The sequence below is a fragment of the Lithobates pipiens genome, unplaced genomic scaffold (genome assembly GCF_037356315.1).
Source record: "Lithobates pipiens isolate NorthernLeopardFrog02 unplaced genomic scaffold, aLitPip1_a1.2 Scaffold_16, whole genome shotgun sequence".
Taxonomy (NCBI): domain Eukaryota; kingdom Metazoa; phylum Chordata; class Amphibia; order Anura; family Ranidae; genus Lithobates; species Lithobates pipiens.
Genome location: NW_027507748.1, coordinates 632,114,886 through 632,132,595, shown reverse-complemented (window position 1 = coordinate 632,132,595; position 17,710 = coordinate 632,114,886). Strand labels below are relative to the sequence as shown.

Sequence of the window (17,710 nt, the reverse complement as noted above, 5' to 3'; positions counted from 1 at the left end):
CTGCAAGTCGCGTCGCCCCTGTGTGAACGGGCACTAACACCTATGCTGACTAACCTGTATAAGAAAGATGCATGTATAAGAAATAAACCAATAAAAGCCTGGCTGAAGCTCTACCACTCTATACAAATCAAAAAAGGTGAAATTCAATTAATAATCTCTGAGGGACAGCTTGGCATATATTCACCAATATAAGAGGTAGTGGTGCGCTATACTATGACAGGGATGGTCCAGCCTCAAGGGGTGGTATACTGTATGGGCACTTAAATTATAAACTGGGAGATTATTCAGATGCTAAAGATACATAAAAAACTGCTTGTAAAATATGCGGAACGTATATGTAAATCGGTGTATGCTCTTATAGGGGAAATAACGCAATCCCTCAAAAAATTGTGACATTCATTACAAATAAATAGCAAAAACTGATATATAAAGTAAAAGAAGAATAAAAATTCAAAGTGTCCTAAATCGTGTAAAACAAATAATTCCAAATGCGATTTGTTAAAACTGCCGAAAAATCGCATAAAGTGCCAGTGCTAAAATTTATAATGCAGGTGAATAACCCCTCTAAACCATAATACAATGTTGAAAAAATGCAAACAAAACCAAAATTAAAATGACAAATGTCAGTTACACTGTGCAAGATGTGGTGATTACATCCAATAAATCGCATAAAGTGCCAGTGCTTAAATATAACAGGTGCAAATAGTGGTCAACAAAATGCAATCGATGGTGATGCTGGTGATGGTGGGTATATCTCTCGTGATCCTGTGTGATCTGGTTATGGGTGTCCCCTTACCTTACAGCTGTAAGTTAACAGCATGTGACAAGTTTATCCTCAGGGTCCTTGGTGCTCTTTGCCTTTAAGGTCCCGCTGTGGTGTCCCCAAATCCTGGCATTAGTGTTCTGCCTATTGCGCTGTATGGCCCCTTTAAATGGCAACCGCTGAGGGACCCCCACGCTGAATACTTCTGAGCTACCATTTAAAGGGGACATACAGCGCATTTTTTCAACATTGTATTATGGTTTAGAGGGGTTATTCACCTGCATTATAAATTTTAGCACTGGCACTTTATGCGATTTTTCAGCAGTTTTAACAAATCGCATTTGGAATTATTTGTTTTACACGATTTAGGACACTTTGAATTTTTATTCTTCTTTTACTTTATTTATATATCAGTTTTTGCTATTTATTTGTAATGAATGTCACAATTTTTTGAGGGACTGCGTTATTTCCCCTATAAGAGCATACACCGATTTACATATACGTTCCACATATCTTACAAGCAGTTTTTTATGTTACGTCAAATTAGCATCTGAATAATCTCCCAGTTTATAATTTAAGTGCCCATACAGTATACCACCCCTTGAGGCTGGACCATCCCTGTCATAGTATAACGCACCGCTACCTCTTGTTTACTAGTTCACTTTTCTGGGGTTCAGATATCTCCTTCCAGTGTGCGCAGCAGTACGTCTCTTATTTTACCCTGATTAGGCGCAGGAATATTTCTTTATACCATTATTCACCAATATAAACACCCTTTATTCATTATATAAAGGAAAAAAAGGAAACAAGTCACAACTAAATTAAGGTAATCACTCATAAAATACATAATTGGCCAATTATTAAAAACACCACAGCTGCACAGAAACACTTAAAAAAGGATGAAGGTAATGTTAGGCCCATAACTTTATAAGTCTATGCTATATTATATAAAAGTTGTATACTCGGATCAGTAGCTCCATAAAATCTCAGAGTAATCTAATGCCGCGTACACACGACCGGACTTTTCTACATCAAAGGTCCGACGGAACGATTACAGCAGACCATTCGATCGTGTGTGGGCTGCAGCGGACTTTTGATTTGCAAAAATCCGACAGAGTTTAGAAATGGAACATGTTTCAAATTTTTCCGCCAGAACTCCGCCAGACCCAGTTCCTACCGAGAAATCCGCTCGTGTATGAGCTAGTCCGACGGACAAAAACCAACACGAGGGCAGCTATTGGCTACTGGCTATGAACTTCCTTATTCTAGTCCAGTCGTACGTCATCACATTCGAATCCGTCGGACTTTGGTGTGATTGTGTGTGGCCAAGTCCGTTCATTCAGAAAGTCCGTAAGAACTCCGCCGAAAGTCCGCCGGAAAGACCGTCGGACCTAGTCCCTCGAAAAGTCCGGACGTGTGTACGCGGCATTAGAGATAGGGTGGATAAGCCTTTGTTCCTATAGTTGTATATTCTTTCATAGGTGGAAATGTATTCTAAAACATCCAAAATTGGGCATCAAAGCTGGGACCACCCGCCACAATAAACGTATGCAGCATGTGTCATCATGGGGTCTATAATATGGTTGAAGGAGTCCAGGGGGTTGTATTGCAGAGTCCATATATATATATATATATATATATATATATATATATATAAAAGATATAGTTCCAAAGACAAAGTCCATCAGCAATAGTATAGGCATATGCAATGTATACATTCAATCTCTCCTCTCCAGGCCACAGTCATATATATTGTTAAAGGATAAATACATATCAGGTATAGAGTGTAGCATACCATCCACAATGTGGCCACACAAACAGGGAGACACTAGCTCTTAGCTCACAGTCCACAACCAGGTAGCTGAAAAGTAAAGATACTTAGCTATGCAGGGTAGCAATGAAAGGTCCCATTTAGTGGTGATAACGCCTGGGTTTTCCATGAAGCTGGAAGAGACATTTTTTTTTTTTTAATTGGTTTCTTTCTTTCAGATATAATTGACGTTTGTGATTTTTATTTTTTTTGTGAGTAAGCTGGTAGGACAGAAGACTTTGAAGACATCTTTTTTATTTCTGTGTGTTTCTAAGAAAGATGCACATACTTGCCTATTTTTAGTCCGCTCCGATCTGATCACATGCTCCAGTTCCCCTGTGTCAGCCAATGATGGCTGCAGGGGAGAGGAGGGAGCACCAACAGCAGATAGGCCCTAGGAAGTCTATGCGTGAGGATACCACTCCCAAGAATTGCCAGCCATTGTCAAGCGATCTCTTCTGTGTCAGTGGCGGCTGCAGGGGAGATCACATGACCAGACCAGAGTGGCCTGAAAATAGGTAAGTATATACAGTACATCTTTCTTACATAGATTAGTCAGAATAGGGTGTTAGGAGGAAGGAGGGAGCATCTTTAAGACAAGTTGGGTGGTAGCTTGGAATTCTACTATAAAGCGTATGCAAACCAAAAAAGGAAATTCATACAGATGCCTTCTTTAGGCACAGAACAATTCATACAATCCATAATTTGTTTTTTATAGGCTACATACCTGATAAACCTGTCAGCGTCTTTGTATCTCTGGCACTCCCTGTTTTATGCTGACCACACTAACAATAGGGTGCATAAAACATGCGGTCAGCCCTCCTATTCTGCCCTAAACATTTGACTGGCAGCACCGCCTATGCAGTGCCACGTCGCTGCGCCTGCAGAGGGAAGAAGAGTGCAATGCTGTGGCTGAAACCACGTCTTCCCCTCAGATCTGAACCACTGATCCCAGAGAGATTTTAGTTACATGGCGATTGATTAAAAGAACTAAAAAAAAGTTACCTTGGAGACTTTTCAGCTATAACAAAAATGTTGTAATCTAATTCATCCTGCTCATAAGCTTGCCTAATTTATGGGCCATAGCTTCACATATGAACTCTGGGTAAAGCCCCATACACAATCAGATTTTCTGCTGATTTTTGTCTTCAGATTTACCAAAACCATGTAGCGCAAGGGCCTGGCTGATTGCATACAAATTGAAATTCCTATCATATTATATGGTTTTGGTACATCTGAAGGAAATAAATCAGCCAAAAATCTGATAGTGTGCATGGGGCTTAAGGAAACTTTCTTAAAATATATATTTTTTTTAAATATAAGCAACAAAGGCTATAAAACATTTTTTTTTTTAGCACCAGATGCCTTTGTAAATTCACACATTACCTTTATAAAGTAGTGCTGGCATTATCATTGTGCTACACATTGCCTGAACAAAGAGTAGAGCTGTGGGAGGGGCCCAGAGGTTCCACCCACTACAGGCTGCCTTTAGAGGACTACAGGAGAAGGCGGAGATAAGACCAGTCTCCCTGCACAAGGAGAGAGAGCAGGAGTTGCTGGTCTTCATCAGAGGGAGTTCCAGCACAAAAGCAAAGTGCAGGAGTTGATTCATGCTGTTTTTTTACACTGATCTGAAATAAATACACAAATGACACCATACTTTAAGAATGCATGTGCCTATTGTATTTAGAAAATATTTGTCCATCCTGGAGTTCAGCTTTAAAAAGAAACATTGTCGATACGCCATGTTGCTTTGCATCTCTGCTTTCCAGACTTCGTGTGCTGCTCCCTGTCCTTGCTTCTGACATTAGTCAAAAAGCCTGGCTGAGGTGGTTACACAGACAGATTGTATGAGGCTTCCTCAGTCCCAGCCAGGATTTTGGCTGACCGGGGGGGGGGGGGGGGGGGGGGGGGGGATTAGCTGAGTGACACTTCATCCAATGTTGCCAGAGGTGAACAAAAACATTAATAAATTCAATCTTACATATGCATAGGTGAGCACATCAACGTGGGATGTTATCCTAACAGGCATGGCGTGGTGACAGGGTCTTTTGAGTTTTAAGTCTACCAGGGGCAATATTGGGATGGAACTTATTTGCTCTCCTTGTGTTGTGTGGGTTTAATTTCGCAATCCAAGACATATCAGTAGGTAATTGGGTTCCTCCCAAATTTCCCCTAATGAGCAAAGTGGGGACAATAGATTGTATGGTTCTTCAAGGCACAGGGGCGGATGTGAATGGCTCTGCGTACATTGCTCAAGAGCATAGTGGAGGGATTTATTGGATCATTTCCAATATTTATATAGCCAAATTGCTCACCTATGATCGTTACCTATGGATAATGAGTGAAAGAGTTCAATCATGGATGGGAAGATTTACTTCCCATGAAAGACAAATTTAGTACTCAGGTAATAAAATGTAATAGAGGCACTTTGAATTATAAATCAATAGTTGGCAAAGATGTTTCCACAGCTGCCCCAAGCATATTCCTAATGTCTCAGTATTGGTGGCAACCTCTGCTTTAGTCTTTACAGTCGGTGATTCAAATTAGGAGTTGCAATACTGTCCAATGGAAAAAGACACACCAGTATGTCAGCGGTTAATGCAGAGGAGAGCACTGTATTCGTTAAAGGGGGAAATACACTGTAAAGGATTGATACCAGCTTCAAACGATGAGTTTACCCATTTGTCTCTTCCAACTGCTGTAGCATTTAGGCTGGATTCACACCTGAGCGTAGTGGGAACTTGTATTCCAGTTTGCAATTTTTTGCGCTTTTTGCAGTGTTCCCGCTTATCACGCATAGGGCAGCCCACTCTCTTGAATGTGCTGCCTTATGCACAACAAACGCTTTAAAGGATGGATAGCAGTGCAGCTATCGGCTGCCACTGCTGTCAATCATATCCAATGACGTGGGGCCAAGTCCCGCATTCGGTATCTATGCATGTGAAATGCTGGACTCGGGAGCACGTCCGCAAGGTAACCTCCCCGGTAGAGCTCTACTTCCAGGGGGTTATCTGCTGTGGGGAGGAGCTGCGAGAGCCAGAAGAGCAGGTTTGGGGCCACTGTGTGCAAAACGAGCTGCACAGTGTTTTTTTTTAAACCCCAACGTTTAGTGTCCCTTTAAAGAAGCCTCAAAACCTTTTTTTGGAGAAGAGCGTGGCATGTTTTTTCACTGACAAAACACACAACAAAAGCGTTCCTGCTTCCAATGCTTGGGGTGCCATTATAATGGTTGTAAACCTAAAGTGACTGGCCTCAGGTGATACACAGAGAATAAACAAATGCTCAAACATGTGTGTACGTGGTAGTGCTGCGCCGTATAAGGTATGGGGAGTAGGAAGGGGAGGAGTAGGAAGGGGAAGGGGGGAGGGTGTTAAAAAAAATAATTACTGTGAATGAAGTTAATTAATGATAGATGCTGGAGAATAGGTTACCATTAAGTAACTATTAATTGTTGTTCACTATGTAAATTGTGCTTGCTCAATTACAATGGTATCACAAATTTGTACAAAACAATGATAATTCTTCAAAGAAAGAAAATATATATATATATATATATATATAGAATCAAAGTGCACATGTGCTAAAGTGTTGGTTCCACTATAATAAAAAAATAAAGTGGCAAGTGCTAAAACTTAATAGTGCAAAAAGTCTTATAGACCATTAAAGTGACTAGTGCAAATACCAGATAACCACACACTACATATATCTATGGTAATTAATGAGCATATGTAACAAAAATAGGTTAGCCAAAAACAAGTCCCATAAAATAAAGTGCTTGGTGCCAATAAAACCAAACAATAAAACAGTCCGGATAGTGGTGAGTGTGTCAATGCTGCTGGTGCAACGTTCAAACATAAGGCATTCCGGAATAGTGTATAGGTGCTGTGTAAACCATGCAGGCTGTTCAGTGCCAAAATCCTTCTTTTCCCTCCGTTGGATAAGTGGATGGATGTCCCCTTACCTTACAGCTGTAAGGTTACAGCATATATCAACCGCAACAGGGGTTTCCTCACATCATATACTGCAGTGTCTCAAAACGAATGTACCTCACAAGGTATAAAGAATGGTACAGGATAGTGTAGTATGTTTCAACTCCAGTATTTATTTAATTAAAAGATGTCAAGTTACTCACATTTTTAGAAATAAAAAACAGGCATCAGTGTAAACAAAGGCGAGCAGCAGGCTCGGACATCACTTCCGGTGTCTCTCTCTCTCTTTCCAACGCGTATTTGTCACCGTCACGTGACTTCATTAGGGAATAGATAGAGAGTAGGAAGTGTCCCTTATAAACCCTAGTTTAATTGATACAGCAGCCATTTTATTGGAGTCCGGTGGCCGGAAGTTCCATCGTGGCCATTTTTTTGTATATTGTGCGTCAATGTTATTGGACGATGGTAGAGAAAAAGCAAAATAGATTAATTCCCATGGCCCCCATTATATTAAAGTCCAATAATTAGGAAGTTCCGGACATTTTTAAAATTATGTTGTACACCAATAATGCTATAATCGGCATTTAGAATAACATGAAAAGATAGATTGTATAGCGGTCAGAGGGTTGGTGACACAGGAAGTGTATATAATTCCATTATATACATATACATTTCTAAAATTATCCTTTATTTAAAAACCTTAAAAAGAATTAGACTGATTAGATGTACACTAAAAAAAAAAAGATAAATCCGTAAAAAAAAATAAAAATAAAAAATAAATAAAAACCGACACACAATGTATAAAACGTATAACACAAACCCCTCATTATAATAGTATATATAAAATATATCTATAACCATTTCTGGAAACTGGGTCTGAATGAATTTGGATAGATAGTCTAAGAAGGTATCTATATAAAATGTATAAAGAGATAAAAAGGTATATATGAAGCAAAAAATATGTTTTCTTTTAAAAAAAAATCATTGATAAAACAATTTAGAGCGAAATCTATATTTAGGCCCTGTGGTGCAAAGGTGTCCAAAATGAAAGTCCATTTGGATTCGAGTTGGCTTAAGGTTCTTACTTTATGGCTGCCCCGCCAGTGTCTAATAAAGGGTTCTATACCCCAAAATTTTAGCTGAGAGGGATCCCTATTGTGAACAATCGCAAAATGTCTTGACACACTATGCTTATCGAATCCCTTTATGATGTTTTGTACATGTTCTTTCAACCGGATTTTCGTAGGTCTCTTAGTGTGGCCTACATATTGGAGGCCGCAACTACATTCTAACGCGTAATCTGCGCCCTCGGTGTTACAACAAATTAAGTTTTTGATTTCATACGAATTTCCTGTAGTCGTGGAAGTGACATTTTTTTATTTTCAAATTTTGACATTTGGTTCTTGTGCACGCAAAACATCGTTTGCATGGGGAAAAAACCCTTCCCCGAGAAAAATATGAAATAATTTTTTTGGGGGGGGGGATCTGGAATATTTTTCACTATCCTATCACGGATGGTCGGAGCCCGTCTATACACAAATTTTGGCTTTGGGGGGGAGTATTTGTTGTAATTGTCTGTCTGCCAACAGAATGTTCCAATTGCGTCTGATTATTTTTTCCACATCCTTGTATTGGGTATTATAGTCCAAGATAATGGGTACTGGATCCAATGGAGTCGCATGTTTTGATTTATCCTCTATTAGTGATTTCCGATCTATGTCTGCAACTTCTTCAAACTTTTTATTAATAAACTCACTGTCATAGCCTGTCATGGTTACCGACATAGAAGGTATTCAATTCTGAATTCTTCATCTGCATTTATTAGGAAGATATGTTCATGGACTAATTGGTTCATGTATATCACATTTACTCATTTATAGGGTATTTATTCATTCATTTGCACGGGGATTTATTAACCACTTGACCACTGGGCACTTAAACCCCCCTCCTGCCCAGACCAATTTTCAGCTTTCGGTGCTCTCACACTTTGAATGACAATTACTCAGTCATGCAACACTGTACCCAAATGAATTTTTTGTCCTTTTTTTCCCACAAATAGATCTTTCTTTTGGTGGTATTTGATCACCTCTGTTTTTTTAATTTTTTGCGCTATAAATTAAAAAAACTTTGAAAAAAACAAAACGCATTTTTCTTTGTTTCTGTGATACAATTTTGCAAATGATTAATTTTTCTTGATAAATTTTGGCCACAATTTCTACTGCTACATATCTTTGTTAAAAAATAACCCAAATTAGTGGATATTATTTGGTCTCTGTAAAAGTTAGAGTCTACAATTTGTAGTGCAAATCATACAAAATTGATTACACCTGAGGTGCCTCCAGACACAGAGCACTGTCTGGTAGTTGGGATGGAGCAGGAAGAGAGCGGCTCAGCAGCCGCTGACATCCTCCTCCCTTCTCCACACGCTGTTAGCAGAGCAGCGCCGCAGTGTGTGAAACTGTGTGTAGAGAGGAGCTGTCAAAATTGAGGCTAAATGTCGGGGTGGGCGGGACCCTGCTTTCCAACACCAGCCAATGGGATGGGATCTGGGCGGGCCGATACGTGTATGTGGCCCCTCCCCTTTCTTAAGCAGCCCAATCATTGGCTGGCTAGCTGCCGGGTCCCGCCCACCTCTGACATCACGCTGAATGTGTCAGCTCCTCTCTCTCCATACAGTTTCACACAGTGCAGCACTGCAGGGAGCATTTAGTTTCACAGTTAGGCCGCGTACACACGGGCGGACTGTTCGCCCAACTTTGTCCGCTGAACAGTGTTTGGGCGGACAGTCCGCTCGTGTGTGGGCTTTCAGCGGACAGTTTCAGCGGACAGTTGGACGGACAAGGTTTTTCGGAAATTCCGAAAAACTGTCCGCTGAAACCTTGTTTGAGCGAACAGTCCGCCCGTGTGTAGGCTTGTTCGTCAAACAAAGTTGCGCGCATGCTCAGAAAGGATTTTCACGCCGAAAGCTATAATGCAGTGTATAGGACGTCGTATTTTTCGTCCCGTCGTACGTGCCGTTCACGTCATCGCGCACGGTTTCAGCAAACTGTTCGTTCGTCGTGTGTGGCCATGTCCGTCCATGCTAATTTTGAGCGGACTGTTTGCCGAAACTGTTGGACGGACAAAGTTGGGCGAACAGTCCGCGCGTGTGTACGCGGCCTTACACTAATCGGCTGTGAAACCTGCCAGTGCTACCTGCCCAGTGCCATCCAGTGCCCTCTGCCAATACCAGTTAGTGTGCCATCCAGTGCCACCTGCCAATGACAGTGCCTTCTGCCAATGCCAGTTAGTGCTACCTGCCAATGCCATCTGCCAGTGTCAGTTCGTGCCACCTGCAAGTGCCAACCAGTGAACTCCAGTGCCACTTGCCAATCAGTGCCACCTGCCAGTGCAATCCAGTGCCACCTGCCAGTGCAATCCAGTGCCACCTGCCAGTGCCACCTGCCAATGCCAGTTAGTGCCACCTGCCAAATGCCATCTGCCAGTTAGTGCCACCTGCCAGTGTCACCTGCCAGTGCCACCCATTGCCACCTGCCAATGCCAGTTAGTGCCACCTGCCAGTTAGTGCCACCTGCCAGTGCCAAGCAGTGCAACCTGCCAGTGCAATCCAGTGCCACCTGCCAGTTAGTGCCACCTGCCAATGCTGCACATCAATGCCACCTGCCAGTGCTGCCCACCAGTGCCACCTGCCAGTGCTGCCCATCAGTGCCACCTGCCAGTGCCACCTGTCAGTTAGTGCCGCCTGCCAATGCCAGTTAGTGCCACCTCCAAATGCTGCACATCAATGCCACCTGCCAGTTCCCATTAGTGGCACCTCAGTACTGCCTATTGGTGCCCATCAATGCCACCTGCCAGTGCCCATCAGTTCCAACCTCAATGCCGCCCCATCAGTGAAGCTTATCAAAGCACATCAGTGAAGGAGAAAAAAAAAAAAAAAAACGTATTTGCAAAATCTTATAACAAAACAAAAGTTGATTTTTTATTTATTTTTTTAAATATGGTCTTTTTCTCTTGGCATCAGGCATGAGCAATTCTTATTGTCCGATGCCCCAGACATGCAGTTCTGGGCGCTGGGCAGAGGATTTAAATAACTGGCTCCTAATTTTTTCAGCTGGCTCCTAGATTCTAAGCAAATTTGTCAAGCCCTGGCATACAGTATAACCTCCTAAAATGCAAAAGAGTTAAAGTAACTGTGACTTGTTAAGCAGGATTTATTGCTTTAATTATTCATCACTGAGATGAGAGCTTTTCCAAGCTGTCCGGTTAAGTGCATGGTAATTGAATATTACAGGGCAGAGTTTACAGTCCTTGCAAAGCCTGACACATAAAGCATAACAATGATAGAGCTGCAGGGAGGGGATGTATCACTATCTTTGGCTACATGTTAATTGCTGTTACACCTATAGGCTGACTGTTCTTTGGACAATGAGATATGAAGTTGTGTTTTTACTGGTACCTCTAAATTACCCAAATTCATAGGATGCCCATTGCCCAGTACCACAGCGGTCTCCAACCTTTTTTGGCACCAGGGACCGCTTCATGGTAGCCAATTTTCCCAGGGAAGGGGAAGGGGACGGGGGGGGGGAGTTTATACCCCTTTACATTAACCACTTCAGCCCTGGAAGGATTTACCCCCTTCCTGACCAAGCCCTTTTTGCGATACAGCACTATGCCGCTTTAACTAACAATTGCGTGGTCGTGCAACGTTGTACCTGAACAAAATTGACGTCCTTTTTTCACACAAATAGAGCTTTGTTTTGGTGATATTTGATCACCTCTGCGGTTTTTATTTTTTGTGCTATAAACAAAAAAAGAGCGACAACACATTTCCTCCTCAGTTTAGGCTGATATGTATTCTACATATTTTTTTTTTTTTTTTTACCAAAAATATCGCAATAAGCATATATTGATTGGTTTGTTATGTCTACAAAATAGGGGATAGATTTTATGGCATTTTTATTATTAGTAATGGCGGCAATCTGCGATTTTTTATCGTGACTACGACATTGCGGCGGACATAATTTTGGGACCATTGGCATTTATACAGAGATAAGTGCTATAAAAATGCACTGATTACTGTGCAAATGTCACTGTCAGGAAAGGGGTTAAGCACTAGGGGGCTCCCTCAGGGTGTTCTAACTGTGGGGGGTGGGCTTACTAGAACATGACAGAGATCACTGCTCCCGAACACTGAGAGCAGTAGATCCCTGTCATTTTGCCAGGCAGAACAGGAAAATGCCTTGTTTACATAGGCATCTCCCCATTCTGCCTCTGTGTGTCACATCACGGGCAACCGGCGGACATCAAGACATTCCCGCGGCGGTGTGCCCGCTAGCCGCCGATGACATAGTGACGTACAGGTACGTGGTTTTGTGCACCCGTGCCAATTTGCCAACGCATATCGGCATGAGCAAGTCGGCAAGTGGTTAATGCAACAGGGACTGCTCTGCAAGGGAGCACTGTAATGTAAAAGAGGCACTGTAATGATTACAGCGCCCCTTTACAGTGCAGTCCCCTTTATATTACAGTGCCCATAGCAATCACAGCCTCCACCATCATAGTGCCCTGCAGTCTGCCCCCCTCCCTCTAAAATGACACTGCACTATTCTAATGTCTGCTTCCCCTGCACAAGACACGTACCTTTGGCAGGGCAGATGCCTTTCCTGGCTCCCTCACCCAACCGGCGATGTCATCCTATCAGCAGGGCAGGGGGTGGGAGGAGCTCTCTATTCTATTCCGATCTGCAGCTCCTCCCACCCCCTGGCCAGCTGATCAGATGACATTGATGGCCAGGTGAGCAGAGGAGCTGGGAGAGAACAAAACAGGCATGGCCGCACAACAGAAAGTGAGCAGCAACCACGGTCTGTGATAGCCCTGTGTGGACCACGGTCGTCGCTCAGCTCCCCTGCTGTGCGGCCTGGTCATCAACAGCCTGCTTCCCGGCAGCGGTCCACGACCCGGGGGTTGGAGACTCCTACAGTACCAACCTTTTCAACAAGCTGACACAATTATAACAGTATATTAAATTCAAATTACATCCACAGGACTCTATTAGAATATCTTGTCTGGTTCTCTTTACTTAAATAGTTTATAAAAATACACATACATTTAAAAATGTAAATCCTTGGTTTTCCAGAACCAAAAATGTGATGACCCACCCACCGTGCTGGTTACTGGGCTCTCCCATTCCTCTGCTGCGCTCCCATTTTTCAGCTGCTCAAATATTGTGCAACATTTGCAAATTACATTTTATTCTTCGGGCCCCATTCTTTCAGAAAATATATGTTTTGGGTTCTAAATACTTTCTAGCAAAAAAAATAAAAATTTTACCACATGTTCAAAAAGTGCTATAACTGCTGAAAGCATTGCATTGACCAATTATTCCCCAGTGTACACAAACAACCCCTAAACCAGTAAACACACACACACACACACCAATTTTCGCAATGCAGGCATTTAAAAAAACTACTGAGGAGCACAAGTATTGTGTGTTAGGATGTGATGGGGTGCCGTAGCTCAGCAGTGACTGGGAGAGGGTTGTTATAGACAGTATTCTTTTACTGTTCTCTGTTGTAAAATGACCAGACTGCACACGGTTTTCTTAAATTTTCACCATTTTAGAGGCGAGTACAAAGAATTCATTTTTGTCCAAAGAATATTTGCCAGCCTTCATTCAAACCTGAGGACGAAAAAAGAAACTTGAATCAGAAACCATGATCCTTAAGAAAAAAAATGGAGATCATGCACAGAATTATAAACAGTAGGTATTGCATATTCCTACCAATGACCTTTCACACTTTGCGAATGGGCCCTTCATCGATTTACACGTGAGAACCCCAGCAGGAGGCAACCCCCACTGAGAGCTGGTTTACACCAGTAGCGTGTTCCTGTGTGATTCACATGCGGACAGTCTGTTCCCAGAGGACACCTTTTACAGGGAAACGCATCAAATGGAGCAACATCTGTGAGGTCACCGCACACACACGGGCGAGTCCTGCAGCCATACTTTCAATGTTATACTGCTTGTTGGTTTGGTTTGTAAGTGCATTTACCTTTTATCAAAGATTTTGATTTACTGCACTATGAGGATTCTCCTATTCTTTGTCTTTATATGATACTTGTGTGGGATGGAGTTTGGTGGATAGTCAGAGAAACTATTATGATCTCCCTGTGTGGACACCATTGCTGTAATTGCCGGCGGGGTCACAAATCCTTCTGGAGGCTTGATGATGGGAGTATTGGCTCCTCTCATTATAAAGCGTGTTTGATCTCTATGATTTGAGATCAACCCTGTCCAGTAAGAGGCTTGATTTTTGGGGACAACACTCTGATCACGGCAGCACCAAGTGTTTGTGTCCAGCACTGAACATGTTAAGTCACTTGGATTTGTGGCTTTGGACTATTCACAATATATTTATTAGCTTTTATAGGATTGTTTTAATACTATAGCAATTTATTGGATGTTCTATATTGTTCCACACTCTTGAAAAGGCATTTACATCTTGGCGTTGATCATTTAAAAAAGGGACATGTGCACCTTGATTTGTACATTGTCATTTTATTATTTCCTATCTTTTTTTTGCCTTCAGGTATTTTAAACGCACACATTTTAATTTTGGAAGGGACCCACGCACCTTTGGTTTTGATTATTAACTTAACTGCAGTGTGTTATGAACGCAGTGCAGCAAACGCGCACGGAACTAGGGTTTCCTGTGCCATGTTCTGGAGTGAACAGGAGTCCAAGCCATGGGAGGCTGACAGCTCCAGCAGCCATTTGCATGTAAACCCTCTTGGAATCAATCACTTGCAAGCGATCGGCCTTGGGTGCAGACAAAGGGTGAAGAGCCTGGCTTAACTGAACATTAACTGTAGCCTAAAACTACAATGTAGAAGTTGTTCCTATACAAACTATCCCAGCTGTGTCTGTGCAAGTTATCAATATGCCATATCCTAGAATACATACAGCGGATATAAAAAGTCTACACACCCCTGTTAAAATGTCAGGTTTCTGTGATGTAAAAAAAAAAAAAAATGAGACAAAGATAAATCATTTCCGAATTGTTTCCACCTTTAATGTGACCTAAAAACTGTACAACTCATTTGAACTGAAATCTTTTAGGTGGAGGGAAGTAAAAATAATAATATGCACACCCTTACACTAAGGCCGCGTACACACGGGCGAACTGTCTGTCCAACTTAGTCCGCTGAAACACATTTCAGCGGACAGTCCGCTCGTGTGTGGGCTTCAGCTGACTTTTTCAGCGGACAGTCTGGCGGACTAAGTCTTTCGGAATTTCCGTAATACAGTCCGTCCAACTTTGGTTTCAGCGGACAGTCTGCTCGTGAGTAGGCAAGTTGGACGGACTAAGTATGGCGCATGCTCAGAAAGGATTTACACGGCCGAAGGTTGCATTGCAGTGTATTGGACGTCGTATTTCTAGTCCCGTCGTACGTGCTGTACACGTCATCGCGCAAGCTTTCAGCGGACTGTCTGTTCATCGTGTGTGGTCAAGTCCGTTCATTCAAAAGTAGGACGGACTGTCTGTCGGATTGTCTGACGGACTTAGTTGGCCAGACAGTCCACCCGTGTGTACGCGGCTTTATACTTTGTTGAAGCACCTTTTGATTTTATTACAGCACTCCGTCTTTTTGGGTAGGAGTCCATCAGCATGGCACATCTTGACTTGGCAATATTTGCCCACTCTTTGCAAAAACATTTCAAATTTGTCATATTGTGAGGGCATCTCCTGTGTAGAGCCCTCTTAGGATCTCACCCCACAGATTTTGAATCTGATTTAAGTCTGGGCTCTGGCTGGGCCATTCCAAAACTTTAATCTTCTTCTGGTGAAGCCATTCCTTTGTTTATTTGGGTGTATGCTTTGGGTCATTCTAATGCTGAAAAATGAAGTTCCCCTTTAACGTTCAGTTTTCTAGAAGTATGAAGGTTTTGTGCCAATATTGACGACCATAACACATTTTCCCACACGCTTTTGGGAGACTTCTGATGTGTTTTTGCAAACTTAGCCAAGCTTGGATGTTTTTCTTCATAAGAAAGGGCTTCCGTCTTGCCACTCTACCCCATAGCTCAGACATATAAGGAATACGGGCGATTGTTGTCACATGTACCACACAGCCAGTACTTGCCAGATATTCCGGCAGCTCCATTAATGTTGTTGTAGGTCTCTTGGCAACCTGCCCTGACCAGTTTTCTTCTTGTCTTTTCATAAATTTTGGAGGGCCGTCCAGTTCTTGGTAATGTCACTGTTGTGCCAGATTTTCTCCACTTGATGATGACTGTCTTCACTGTGTTCCATGGTATATCTAATGCCTTGGAAATTCTTTTGTACCCTTCTCCTGACTGATACCTTTTAACAACGAGATCCCTCTGATGCTTTGGAAGCTCTCTGCTGACCATGGCTTTTACTGTAGGATGTAACTAAGAAAAAGTCAGGAAAGACCTACTAGAACAGCTGAACTTTATTTGGGGTTAATCAGAGGCACTCTAAATGATGGCAGGTGTGTACTGACTCCTATATAAAGTTTTAATATGATTGCTTAAATCTGAACACAGCTACAGCCCCAGTTATAAGACGGTGTGCACACTTATGCAACCACATTATTTTAGTTTTTTATTTTAACTTCCCCTCCCTAAAAGATTTCAGTTTGTTTTTTTAATTGAGTTTTACAGTTTTATAGGTTACATTAAAAAGGTGGAAAAGGGTCTGAAATTATTTATATCTTTGACTAGTTTTTTTTTTTCCATCACAGAAACCTGACATTTTAACAGTGGTGTGTAGACTTTTTATATCCACTGTATGTCCTGTTATAACCGCTTCACATTCTTTATTTTTTAAAAATCTCACTTTAAGATCGCTATTCCGAGATGTGACTAGACTGCTTTCTGTATTTAAAAAGAAACGTTTGGATGTAATGCCAGATCTGATATATTGCAGACTTCTATAAAAGGAGCAGTAAATATAAATCAGCCCACCCATAGATTTCTCTTGGGAACTTGCTGACAAACTCTTCCATTAGAGTTCCCAGCTTGTCTCGCCTAACCTTAAAGGGTAATTCCACTTTCATGGAAAACAAAAAAAAATACAGTAAATATATTAAAAATCAACGTAATAGCAATCACAATCCATTTTGTAATTGAATGTTAATATAAATTACCTTTGCTTTTCAATCTGCAGCTGCTGTACAATTCAATGCAATATGGCAGGGGTCTCCAAACTATCTAAACAAAGGGCCAGTTTACTGTTCTTCAGACTTTAGGTGGCCGGACTTTAGCCATTGGGAGCAGAAAAGGTCTCATCTTTGGTGTCAGTGGGAGGAATTGTGCTCCATCACTGGTGTCATTGGGAGGATTCATGCTCCATCATTGGTGTCATTGAGAGGAATTGTGCCCCGTAGTTGGTATTAGTGGGAGGAATTGTGCCCCATCTTTGGTATCAGTGGAAGAAATTGTGCCCCATCATTGGTCCCAGTTCTTGGTGTCAGTGGAAGGAACTGTGCCCCACCATTGGTGTCAATTAAAAGAGTTGTGCCCCATCATTTGACCTAATTGTTGGTGTCATTGGGAGGAATTGTGCCCTTTCACTGGTGTTCACTGGAGAGTGGGTAGAGGGGGGCAACATTTGCAACAGATCTGGTCTCTCTCCCCACTCTCACAGGCACAGAGGCAGCAGTGTGAGCCATTGACTGCTGCTGCTGTCATTCAAATCCTGTGAATAGTTATTAGGGGGCAAGGCCAAGCCACACGTGTTTGTCTATTGATGCACACAGCCTGACTCATTAGCATGCCCACACATGTGCTCCCATAGTAAACAGCTTGCTATGGGGGTAGATGGAGAAATGGAGGAGTGGAGAGTGCCAGAATGGGCACTCTAGAAGAGGAGGTAAGAAGCCGCTATGTGCAATATCATTGCACAAAGCAGGCAAGTATAAACCTCTTACTTTTTTAGAAAAAAAATTCAAGCCTTTAGTACCACTTTAAAAAAATAAAATTACCTTTCATTTTCAATCTGCAGAATTAATTTTCTGTAAAATTTAATGCAATTAACAACCTGGAGCTGTTGGTGTAAGGAACGCCTCCAATAATGTAATTTACTGCTTGTGCAATTGGCTTACAATTCGCTGCAAGAAAAGCTTCATATCGATACCCGAAGCACAGGTTGCAAATGCAGTGCGTTTGCCTGCACCAGA

At 42.1% G+C, this 17,710-nt stretch overlaps 1 long non-coding RNA gene across 2 annotated transcripts in view; it reads right to left on the bottom strand.

The window, feature by feature from the left end:
* Positions 1–6,658: 6,658 nt before the first annotated feature.
* The window catches only part of LOC143983978 (uncharacterized), a 44,013-nt gene continuing 32,961 nt past the window's right edge, over positions 6,659–17,710 (bottom strand). Inside the window, exons 5-6 of one of the 2 annotated variants that reach the window (XR_013274699.1) lie at positions 9,760–13,184; positions 6,659–9,724 (exon numbers count right to left, since the gene is read on the bottom strand). This is a non-coding gene — a long non-coding RNA (uncharacterized LOC143983978). Of the gene's footprint in view, positions 13,185–17,710 lie in introns of both variants that reach the window. The other variant, XR_013274698.1, reaches the window with a different exon arrangement.